This window comes from Arachis hypogaea, chromosome 18 (assembly GCF_003086295.3).
Source record: "Arachis hypogaea cultivar Tifrunner chromosome 18, arahy.Tifrunner.gnm2.J5K5, whole genome shotgun sequence".
NCBI classification, from domain to species: Eukaryota; Viridiplantae; Streptophyta; class Magnoliopsida; order Fabales; family Fabaceae; genus Arachis; species Arachis hypogaea.
Genome location: NC_092053.1, coordinates 33982170 through 33995080, shown reverse-complemented (window position 1 = coordinate 33995080; position 12911 = coordinate 33982170). Strand labels below are relative to the sequence as shown.

At 34.3% G+C, this 12911-nt stretch overlaps 1 long non-coding RNA gene across 1 annotated transcript; it reads right to left on the bottom strand.

Annotated features, from left to right (window-relative positions):
- Positions 1–7965: 7965 nt before the first annotated feature.
- On the bottom strand, positions 7966–8250 carry LOC112768979 (uncharacterized). The gene is made up of 2 exons (XR_003186302.3): positions 8140–8250; positions 7966–8063 (listed from the first exon to the last, which is right to left on the bottom strand). It is a non-coding gene; the product is annotated as an uncharacterized lncRNA (long non-coding RNA).
- Between the last annotated feature and the right edge of the window lie 4661 nt (positions 8251–12911).

The following is a 12911-nucleotide window of genomic DNA, read 5'->3' as shown; positions in this document are numbered from 1 at the left end:
AAAGTATTCAAAATCACTCATCCAACAATGGGATTTTATAACAAAAGCTTCTCGGCAGAGTCCCAAGTCTTTAGGGAAGGTCATCTTACATCAATTCTTTAAAATTCATTGAAACTCTTAAAATCATAGATTCTCGGTTCAAGTAAATAAAACTGAATTTATTATGAAACTGAACCATACAAAATCACAAGTTCCAACCCGGTCCAAAATCAACTCATTTGAAACGGAACCAGTTCATTTGAATCAAACCGCTTTCAGATTTCTTTTTGGAACCCATTTTTCCAACTCTTCTAAAATGCCTCAAACTTCATTACTCAATCAAAAATCTAGGTTCCTTTAAAAATCACTAAAAACTCCTTTTTATATTGAAATCAATATTATAGCATCATTCTTTCCTTCAGTGATTCAAACGGTAAAAATAGTTCAGTTCTAAATAAGCCGAACTCAACGTATAAGGTTCATCAAATAAATTAAGCTTGAAGACATAAATATCCTTTTAATAAATCAAATAATACAATCTCTCAAATCCAACCTTTTTTTAAATAACCTTTGAAACAAGACTAAGAGTTTATAGAAATTTCGGCAGCACCTTCCCTAAAACTTGGACATTTACCACCCGATTCGGGTCCCAACTAAACCGTTCCTCATTCCTTTTCAACAACACAAAACCAGAAATCAATTCAAAGTAGGCTAAATCCAACAATCGCCTCAGTGGTGTATCTCAAGGATACCATTTCAAAATCAACTCAATATCAATCGATTTAACTCATTTCCAAAGCTTTAAAGAATCAGTTCGGCAATAAATCATTTGTCCATAACCAAGTCAATTAAAGTAAACCAGGCTGAATTCAAAAGTGCATTCGACTTTTCACATCATTGAAATAATTGACTCAATTCAAACCAATCCTCAACGGTTTAAACTCAGATTTCAAATCTTTAAAGAATCAACTTTAAAACGTTACATTTCATAAAGCCGCACAACAATTCAGTCAAACCAACATCCATAATTATTCGAGTCAATCAAATAATACATAAGGCAATTACAATCACCAAATACATAATATCTCACATTAATATCCATATGTAATAATTCCAATACATAAAACATAGTTTTTGGAAAGCGCCCCTACCTCAAAACGCAATTTCCATAACCCAAACGCGTCACATAATCCTTTCCGCATCGACCCGAGATCAACAATCAAAATCCCGGCAGCCAAAACCTCAGTTCCAAGCCACTTTCGCAACCGTCTTAACACTCTAATCGCAACATACAACAACCGAAACTCAATCGTATAGCAATTAACGCCACAAACCTCAGCGTGAGACAACAGAATAGTAACCAAAAGACTTTCAAACCGAAAATGCTTACCGAACCGAAGGAGAAACGGCTGAACCAAAACGGCGGCGGTCTCCGAACCGGTTCAACGGCAGCCCGGCAGCCACCTCAAGTGGCAGCGACGACAATTTCTGATCGCGCCAAATGAAACCAACACGCAGTGACTACGGTATTCTCGGAATTCAAAAAGGATAGAAACCTCAAATAAAACTCTTACCGGCAAACTTTTCCGGCGACGACAACAGGGTCTCAAGCGGCAAAATCTGAGTTCGGAGCTCCGGCGGTGCTCCCAGAGGTCACAGAACCTCTCCCGGCGGCTGGAATCACGGAGATGCAGCTCCCTTCTTCGGCAGAAACACATGCGGCGGCCTGAATCCCTTTGCCGGCGGCGGTTTGGGCTTACCATCATTAGCAGCAGCGAGCTCAGATGGTGGCAGCGGCGCGAGGTGGCGGCGTCTTCTCCCCACCCGCGGCAACCCTCGGCGGTGATGCACGGAACTCCTCCGGTGGCAACAAGGGTGGAACTTCTCCTCAGCTCGTGGCTCGCAGCTCATGTTTTCCCTCTCAACGGCGTTCTCTCGTTCGTGCCTCCAACGGCACCGGCAAAGGCAACTCCTGTGGCAACGGCAAGGAAGCTCGCGACGGTGACAGGCGGCGTCAGACCCTAGCACTAGCGGCGGCACGGCGTGAACCTTCCTCGCAAGGCCTTTCCGTCAGTCTCTTCCACTCTCGCCTCAGCCCCGATTTGTGACAGAGTCGGCCCGCGAACAACGGTGGCGACCTCAACTGGGCAGGACGCGGTGGCGGGACGCTTCCCCGTGTGCAGCAGCTCGGCGTCTCACTCGGAGGCATTGGTGGTGGTGTCGAGACTTGGTGGCGCCGGCGGACATCTCCCTTCTTCCCCTTCCCTCTGCCGTTTCTTTTCTTTCGTTCAAGAAGAAAGGAAAGCAACGCGTGCTACTACTGCTGGTAAGGGTACATTGTGGGTGCTATGGCTGGGTCTTGGGGGAAAATGGGTCGGGTTAGGGTTTTAGGGTTTCATGTTTTTTTTTAAACTTAGGGTTAAGGGCAATATGGTAATTTCAAATAAAATTGGGTATAATATAGTAATTGAAACCCAAATTAAATCCAACACTATTGTACGTAGAAAATACTATTTGCTCATCAATCTTACAAATTATTTTCAATAAAATGCCCAAATCCAATAATTAGAAATAATATAATTAAATCATTTATTTTCCCAAAGCAGCGGTATTAATATTTAAAATATTACTTATCTAATCCAAATCATATAAAATCCTTATTATTCCATAACTATCAGCCTTATACTTTAAATATAGAAAATAATCCAATAATTACAAAATTGGATAATAATCGTAACTAATCTCAAGTTCAATAAATCAAAACTTGCCTTAATTATCTTTAATAAAATAATTTCTGAAATTAAGGCTATAAATAACTATATGATTTGAGACTTGATCATAAAAAGACTTTTCAAAGATTCTGGGTCTTACACATACCTAGCACTGGCACCGCCGCCACTACAAAACCAGAGCGGACCATCAAAAGCAAATCGTCATCCATCACGCCTATCACTCATAACACGTCAGAATAGAGGGAAACAAAATATGCATTAATAAAATAAGTACCCAAGAAGATAAAAACCAAAAGATCAGAGAAACAACAGAATAAAATAAAGGAACCCAGCGGTTGAAATTACACCATACAAATTTTTAAAGAATTTTCCACTATTTTAACACAATAGTTTTTCAAAATTGAATGCATAAAAAGGCATAATTCAACAGTTAGAAATATAAGAGATAAATAGCTCCAATCTGAAGCAAATGGTGAAAAAAAAGACAGAATAGCAACGCTTATTAATTATTTAGTTCAACACCCAAGAAAACAGAAGGGAAAAAAGATTCAGACAATGAAAAAAGAAATAAATAAAAGAGAGAAACAAATAACCATAAGTTTCTTACTAATTTTATTTCATAAGAGAGGTAAACAAAATATGTATTTAGAAAGTAAATAATCAAGAAGATAAAATACCATAAAATCAGAAAACTAGAAAAAAAATAATAAACCAGTGAATACAATTGCACCGTCTAAATACATTAACTTATTTTTACACACCTATAAACTTTCACATATCATAAAAAGGTAAAATTTATAAACCCACACAATAGAAAACAAAAAAATAATTTATATAAAAAATAAGCAAGTAGTGGTCTTAACTTACCCAAAAGTATTTTATCTCTGAACCCAAAAACTACTGCACAACTGAAGAACAGGTAACTGAAAAAAAAGGCAACAAAAACAAATTTGCCTCTCAATTCCTTTGTGTCCAAATCTTTGGGGGGGATGAAATAAAATGTTAATGATACCTGCAAACTCAACATGGACCCCACAAGAACACTAAATAGTTTTATAAGAAACAAACCAACTCCTTTTAATGAGATAAAAATTAGAATAAAGAAATGAAGGAAATAGGTAAGGAAGGGTTACTTCGCGACTTTTTGAAGGCTGGTGTAGGCTTCGAGCATATTGGATTGCGTGATTCACAGGATTTCGGATCTCTCTGAAACACAAAATAGAGAAAACACATCATAAAAAAGGGAAGGAATATCATAGCAACTTGCAACAATCCAGACAGAAATCAAGACACAATTTTTCACACTTCAACCAGGGAAGCAAAAACAGATCGAAATAACACGAAAGAAAAATGAATATTTTTGTCTTAAATTAATAATTAATCTTAAATAATTAAAGAGTTATCTTTATCTAACCAAAGTAATTAAGTACCTAAAATTAGCTAATTGCCATACAATCAAATTAAATATCAATGAAACCTGTTAAACCTTAAAACCCAATGATAGAACAGCACAAGCAATACTAAATTAGTGTTTTCCATCATCCTATTTAAGACACTTGTTTCCTTTTTAATCTAGGAAGATCAGATGCAAATAAAAAATGACAAAGATATGGCCCCATAAAAAGGGATAGTTAAGAATGAAGGCGAAATATATCAAACTTACACTGGGGACAAGAACAGGAAGGCAGAAATTATGTTTCCTAAGCAAGACAAAAGAAAGTAATTAAGATCAATGATGATATAGTAGATACAATTGAAGTAACTAATTAATTAGAGTACGTGAGCGAGACCTAAGATGCCGACAACATTTCGAGCGATTTTTCCTGAGCATGCATATTGATTAAAAGTTTTCAATATACAAACTCTAAAATCACAATGAAACCATCTCATCAAAGCATCATATGGTTAAGCCGCAAACAAAAAGTAAACTGCTCCATGTTCATCTAGTTCTTATCAATTCTTTTAAATTATGGAATATATATTTTTCAAGTTTATTGAATGATAGAAAAATGTCAGCAATTGAGATTTTAATCAAAAGAAATGCATTAGACTTAAAAGAATGTTAAAATCCAGTAAAAGCCTTGGTGAGAATTGCATACACCTTACTTAAATCACTACCAACCCATCAAATATAAAGTCTAAAAAAATTCATAAAAGCAAAAGCGCTTTTGTCCAATTGATTGATACTGAGAAATAAATATTAATATTCTATGGTAGATGCAATACCTTTAAAGAGTAATAAGTTTCAAGAAACCAATTTACAAATATAGTAGACTTTTTTTCCATAAAATTTACTTGAACTAAGTCATAACATATAAACATATGAAGACAAAAGAATTATTTTATAGAAGATTATACAAACTGTCTAATTTACTTAATTCTATTGGCAACAATGAAAGAGTCTACAGTTTTCCCAAATCTATGAAAAGTTACCACTCCCCAATGTACTTCCTTTGCCTATTTCACCACCTTAATGATCTCTGTAACAATTCTAACTTGGTTGATCTACATTACAATGGGGTATATAAAATGAATGAGCTTTAGAAGTGAATATTACGATATGTACTTTTGGTCACCATAGCAATTATCACTATTATAAGACTGGTACTGCATGTATCTCAATCTCTATAGACTTGATAAAAATAAGGTCAATGGAGAATAAAGAAAAGGAAAAAAAACAACAAAGGTCAATCTGTTTGAGCTTTGTTTTCTTTCTTAATTTCATGTTCTAATCTCCTTTTAATATATATTTTTTTAAGTCACAAACTTATAGGAAGATCAGAAATTGCATCAAAGATTATATGTAAATTTAACAAAACAGTAAGTTCATACTTGCGCTTCTATGTCGTGATTTTTAACGGCAATGGAAGAACAGAAAGAAAAAGTAGCAAAAAATCAATTAAAAAATGAACTTATCAACAGAGGTAGTAGCTATTAACATGAAATTGAAGTTTGAATGAAGGAAAACGTTACAGCCGCAGTAGTTTGTTCATTGCTTATCTAGACATTGGGTTCTTCACTTCTTCCTACAATCTTACAGCATACATCACAACAAAGAGTAACTTCTGGGTTCTGTCTAATTGGCTATTTTTGGACTTTGCTCTGTATTTATAATTATCGTAAAAATTAAATTAAATTTATGCACGTTTAAAGATTGACAAAAACAAAATGCATAAGTAAAATACTATAGAAATCCATGGCAGAGGAAGAACAGCAATAAAAAATAGAAAAATAGCAATTAAAAAAATTAATTTATCAAAAATAGCTCATGCAACAGTTTTTTAATATGGGTAAAAAACTTGTAAACTCTATCTTCTAATGTATTGCATAAAGAAGCAACTTTTTTCAAACTCTGGATATCCAAACATTTCTATTAACGAAATATGATTAATTTTATGAAGAAAAAGTGAGAACAATTTTAAACTAAACAAAGGAACCCATCAAAGTCCATTTAAATCACTTACCTTAAGAAAAAGAGCATTACATGCATACTCTAGTACTACTCTCTCAATGCGTTTTGCATTAGACATCAAGAGATCATCTCCAACTAACTGCACAATATTGTAATGAGTAGAAACCATTCAAATAAGATTTCTTATGAATAACATCTCATTGGTAACATGTTAGTATATTTCTAAAACTCTAAAAATATGAATAAAGTTCTTTATAATTTTACCCATTTTCTGAATTTCTAATAATGAAATCCTAATAGTGTCCTGCTCACAAATACAACAATTGTTAAAAACTTCTAATTTGTATGCTTATTCAATATGACTATATTTTTTGAATTTCTTTTACCATGTGCAGGAAGTTGAAGATCATGGCCAAAAGATACCACTGGTATTTTTCTAAGAGATGAAGATTCCTGCAAAAAATCAGAACAAAAACCTTTAAACAAAAATTTCTGAAGTCCGTATGTTGGTTCCAGCTCAAATAATTGACCACAGAAATTGTCAAATATTTCCAAACCTAAATCATTTTCTTCAAATCAAATCCAGCTGATATAAAAGCATGGCCTTTGTTTATTTGTTTTGAGTTAAAAAGAATATATGGAAACAGCAACGGAAACGAATTACTTTTACAGACTCATCGTTCTCAACTTCCTTCCTCATCATGGATATACCTATCTGACGACATGCAAAAGAATAACATAATGCTTTTGCAGTATTTTTCTTTTGACTAAATTAAAAATTTAAATTAATCATTCAAAGGCATAAAAAATCTTTATGAGTACCTAACAAACTTGTTTTCATAATGGTATTACCTAGTCTTTAGGCAATCTGTATAATAATATATAATTTCAATATCCACCCCCCAATGCACAAACAGGAATGTCAAGAACAGCAGGATTTGGAACATTGAGTAACTACAAAACACGATAATAGATCAAGTTATGGTAAGATTAGGATTGTATGATAAAAGATAAGCTCAACTTATTTGCAAAAGTCACTTGATATACTAGAGGAATGATCAAATATATAAATCTAAACTTAAAAAATCTCCAAGATATGTAAAATAAATGAACTCTTAAGGGATAATACCATAAAACTTATACAAACAGTAAGAACACACAACTTAGACAACATAATAGAACACATACATAAGAAAGGTAGGGAAAAAGGAAAAGGGGTACGAATTCTTTTTTCCTCTGTTTTCTTATATTGTTGTCGGGTTTATAGTGTACCATGGTAAGAAAAGATTTTGAGGAGCCTCCCAATAAGCTTTCTACCTATGAGTGTTGATAACCTTATCTTATATTAGACCAAGAATACAACCAATCATTTCAATTAAAAACCACAAAGAAAGATCTAAATTGAAGCTCATAGCAGCATAGATAACAACCTAAAATATAGACACATATGAATGAAGAATAAGTTATCAGACTTAGAGTTGAAGTCTAAATTGACCAAATAAAAAGAAACCACTGTAAGTTTGTTAATAAAGCCAAATTTAAATTTGCATTTTGTAAATAAAGCCAGAATATTATTTGAAAAAATAGAATCCAGAATATCACTAATTATCTGATCCAACCTAACTAACAATACTTGAATATAGTAAAATTAGGCCAAATTCTTTGCAAGCTTTCAACATCAATTTGTAACAAAAACTATAAAGTAATAGAAGCACTTAAAAAAATACAGAAAACATAGTGAACAGAAGCTCCACAACAAATGCTCACATAAAACAGAAATGACTGAAAGCAAGAATGTAACAAAGCAGTTAAGGACTGAAAGGAGCTGTAACAATAGAGCAGTAAAAGAACCGGAAGCTAGTCATTCATCCCTTTTACACCAGATTAACAAATTTCTGAAACTACAACTTGAGGTGTATGCAAGCCTTTCAATTAGAACCCTGCAAAAGTCTTCAAATTTGAGTTTAATAGTTGAACATTTAAAACTCTAATTTATATGTAAGCTAAAAATCTAACCTAAAAGGAGAGTATGAGACATAGTCAAGACCAATTTGAGCAAAGAATGCAATAGAAGATGGCTCCCACCATGCTCTCCACATATTCCAACCTGATAAACCAACTCAATGCCCTGAAACACATCAAAAATTGAATTCAATGAGATAAAAATTCTAATAAAAAATGAAGGAAATAGGTAACGAAGGGTTACTTCGCGACTTTTCGGAGGCGGGTGTAGGCTTCGAGCACATTGGAAAAGGGAAGGAATATTTTTTTACATATAACCAACTAATCAAGATGCCAAAAAATTATGAAGACACAAATGAATCAGAATACAACAGAATATATTATAAAAATAGCTATAAACATGATTCTTAAGGGCTTCACCACTGCTATGAGAATCCTCAGCTTGATCTGGTTTCAGCCCTTTCGATCAAGTTCCGTTTGTGAAGACCTCCATTTTTGTGGTTCCAACAACGAAGAAACTGGCCAAGATCAAAGAGAAATACGAATTAGAAGTTGGAAAACAGGGTTGAAGAGATGGGGTTTGGGAGTATGAGAGAGACAAAGCTCCTTCACCAGTTAAGGTTTCAAGTAGAGAGTGGGATGGCGACAGAGAGTTACAGCTGAACCCTCCTTGGCCAAACCCCAAATCAAAGACCACCAACCCACAAAGGAAACCCTAAATCACCGACTTTAAACATACAGCACCAGACAAACAATGAGATCAGCAGAATACCTCCACGAGGACAGCGACGATTGAGATCTCAACCGAACATGAATCACCAAAGCTGTTCACTTCCCTGAGCGTATTAAGCCCACAACAGAGATCGTAGTGGATCATCATTGCGAGCATCTCCCTGGATGAAACTCACCATCACCGCCGCCAACGCCAGAACCGTTCTCCCAGACGAATAATCCGCCTACCTCGGTTGGTTAGGGTTTTCAAATCGGGGTTCAGAGAGATGTTCTTCGGGAACTGGGGTAGATGTTCGTCGGGAACTGGGGTATTAAACTACTCGGTGAGAGAGGCAAACGAAGCGTCAATAGCCAGCGATGATATCGACCACAAGAATGGAGTGGGTCATCGAGGAAGGAACGAAGAGGAGGATGGGATTTAGGGTTTTCAAGGAGAAAGAGGAGGGGACGGGTTGAAGTGAAACGCACGGGCATGGGTAGGGGGAGAAGATTAGAAGGCAGAATGTAATGTAACGTGTTTGCAATACCCCCGTTCCCTCTTTTTTTATTCTGGTTAATTGAGAGAATGACACGTGGCTTAATGAGCCACGTCAATTATACAAGTAGTAGATACATACATAATTAGCAACTACTACTATGCAAGAGTAAACTAGAAACAAATATTAATATCTAACACAGCTAAACAAGTCAGAAATTAAAGAGCAAATCCATTATAGCATGTGGTTGGATTTGGAGAAGAAAGAAGAAGAAAGTAAAGTCAAAATAAAATTCAATTCTATGTATTGGTTTTTGACAAGACTAAAGCATTTAGATAAGTATATTTATAATTAAAAAATGGATTAAGCAAACACTTCCAAGACACATGAAACAAATATAGTTAGTAGAAAAAGTAGTGAAAGGCTTAATTGAGTTTTACACTTTTACTTGCAGGACCTTAGATTATTCAAATGCATGTTTCCTTTGCAAAAATGAGTAAGGGTTATAAATTAGTCCACTAAATTCTGTCAAAAATTCTTAGGAACAAATAAAATCGCTCACTAAATTCCATTTGCATTATCCTATTTTCTTGTAAAGAGTGAAGCTTGCAGATTAATTTGAGGAAGCATAAGATTATTTTTAGTAGGAAACTCATCTCAGAATATAGTAATGACCTACTTGTCATACAAAAAAATTTCACATTAACTTTTACGTCAAAAATAGTAAAAAAAATTTAAAGTATTTTTCTCTTTTTTATTAAGAGGAACTAAGTTTAATTTTTATTGTGGTTCCACTTAATTAATAAATTAAAATAATTAAAATTAATGTAGTTACTATTTTTTACAATAATATTATTAAAATTTATAAATTCAAAAATAATTTACTATTAAAAAATATTAATATTAAAAAAATTAAATAACTTCATAAATAATAATAATATACAATATATAATTTGACATTAAACTAATTTATAAAATTACTTAATATAAAAAAATTATAGTTAAACTCTATAGTTGACGACAAGCATTGTGAAATTGTCATATGTGTTCAATCAAGTCTTCTTTCAATTGTCGATGCTACTGCCTATTTCGAAGTTGGGCATTTCTTTGGAGAAATTAATAGTATGGTGCAAAATCATCCTCTCCCAACTGAGGTTGTGAGAAGCCATTTTCGACATCTTCATACTCTAGACTTTGAGCAAAATTTCCTGTATAAGTGTCTCTTTCATCCCAACAATCATATTATGCAATATAATACAAGCTCTCATTATATTTGCAAGGTTCTTCTTTTTTCAAAAGCGTGCTGGACCACGTATAATTGCAAAGTGTGCTTGCAATACTCCGAATGCTCATTCCACGTCTTTTCTTTTCCCTTCTTGGTATTGTGCAAATAACTTGCATTTCTCCCCTTGTAGCTTTGATATTGATTTGACAAATATGACCCATTCAGGATAAATACGATTTGCTAAACATACAGTATCTCATAGTATAATTATTACCATTGATAGTGTAATTTACCTCCAAAGCACAGTCATTTGGAATATCACCGAACACTAGTGAATGATTTAATACGTTGATATCGTTATTTGAACCGAAAACTCCAAAGAATGCATGTCATATCCAAAGGTCTGAAGATGCTACAACCTAAAGTACTATGATTGCAACCCCACGATAACCACTCATATACGTACCTTTCCACGTCTTTGGACAATTTTTCCATTGCCAATGCATGCAGTCAATTCTACCCAACGTGCCAGGAAAGTCACAACCCTCCGCCATTTGTAGCAGCCGTCGTACATAATTTGAATTTGGTTCTCTTCAAATTTTTTCAAGCATTCAATTGTGGTTCTCTCGCCTATACGCACTAATCATCAACAACATCAGCTGCTACGCTATATACTAACATCCGTATCATAGCAGTGCATTTTTGCAGTGGTGACAAGTCTCTTCTCCCAATTGCATCGACCATCTGTTGAAAATACGGATAGACATTTGAGAGGGCGTCTACTATCCAAAAGAATATGTGTCTTCTCATTTGAAACCTCCGTCGAAAAATGTCAGCATTATACACTAGTGCATCTGCAAAGTAATATTTGAAAAGGCGATCATATCCTGCTTCTATGTCTCTGTTGATCTATCTACGAGGAGTTAGAAAAGAACTTCTCTCGATATCTTCTTCTGAATCATTGAACAAACACTCATCGATCCAATTATCCATGAGTGTGTTATCTCGCCTTCTTCTTTTACCATACAAAGCCTCATTAAACATATCAAAATTTCTATCCATTTCGTGAAATGTATTTTTTAGTATTCTTTTGAGGTGAGAAACTAGATTTGAAATGGATTTTGTGAATATTTGATAATTGATATTTGTAAGTGTATCCGCAACAAATAACTACTTTTCAACGGCTAGTTTTGCAACGTCTATCTTACAACGGCTAGTTTTTTCTTGTTTAATTTTGAAACAACTAGTTTTGCAACATTTACTTTCATAAACAGTAATGCATAGTGATATTGTATAATTTTAAAAGTTACATCACAAATGAATAAAACATACTAGATTACATACGGTAATACACATTAATAATAAAACAGACTACTTAACTCTATAAATACAAGGAACTATTAAGTAAACCACTTATTAATTATTTTCTCACATGCAATCTCATGAAGAGCTCGTCATTTTTCACTCATTATAGACGTGTCAGCATTAAGTATTTGCTTATCCATTTCTCTCTCCTTTTTCTAAGCCATCCTTTCCATTTCCCTTTTCTTTGCATTTATCTCCATTTCTTTAGTATACCTCTGAGTTTGTAATTCTTGTTCTTTCATCGCAGCTTGAATTTGTAACTTTTTTTATTGCCATAATCTTTTCTCTATGTTCCCTCTTCTCTTCTCTTTCCTTTTTCCTATCAATTAGTTCTTTTTCTCTGACATTTTTAATATCTTCCATGAGAGATAGCTTTTTAACAATCGATGATTTCTTTTCGCTAAGATCTTCAGACATTTGTGTGTTTCCCTAACCTTTTCTCTTGCTCTTCTTTGATCCTTGTGAGCAAACGGAAGAGTTCACACCTGTTTCCTCAGCCAACAGTGTTTCTGAATTTGATGATGAGTATGCTCCAGTTGCATTGACCTTGGTTCTCTTTGAGCCTCTACTTTGTGTTGGTAGTTGACTTTACCATTTTTGTTCCAAACGAAGCATATTTCAATGTCTTTCAAAAGCAACTTTTTTACCATAATTTGTGGAATAAAGTTTACAGACCAACTCTTTTATATCATCAGCATTTGAACAACTTCTTATGTTTCAACTAGCCTAATCATGGCAACCAGCAAATTGTGCAACTGCCTTGATCATTGTTTCTTACATGCAACTGCCTCCATTTTCATGTCGGTGCTAAATTCCACACAATAGCTATGAATTCGATTCCAATTTTTTTTTCTTTTAGTCGGTACCAACTATAGGGTCAGTTAAAACATTCAACCATGCACTGATCAACATCTCATCTTCTTCCCATTGCCAGTGTTGAATAGTATCTTGTCTACGATTTTCAATGTCATCGCCATTGAGGTCGATAGCATCTAATCAACAAGGGTTGTCAAAATTTGAATGCTGCG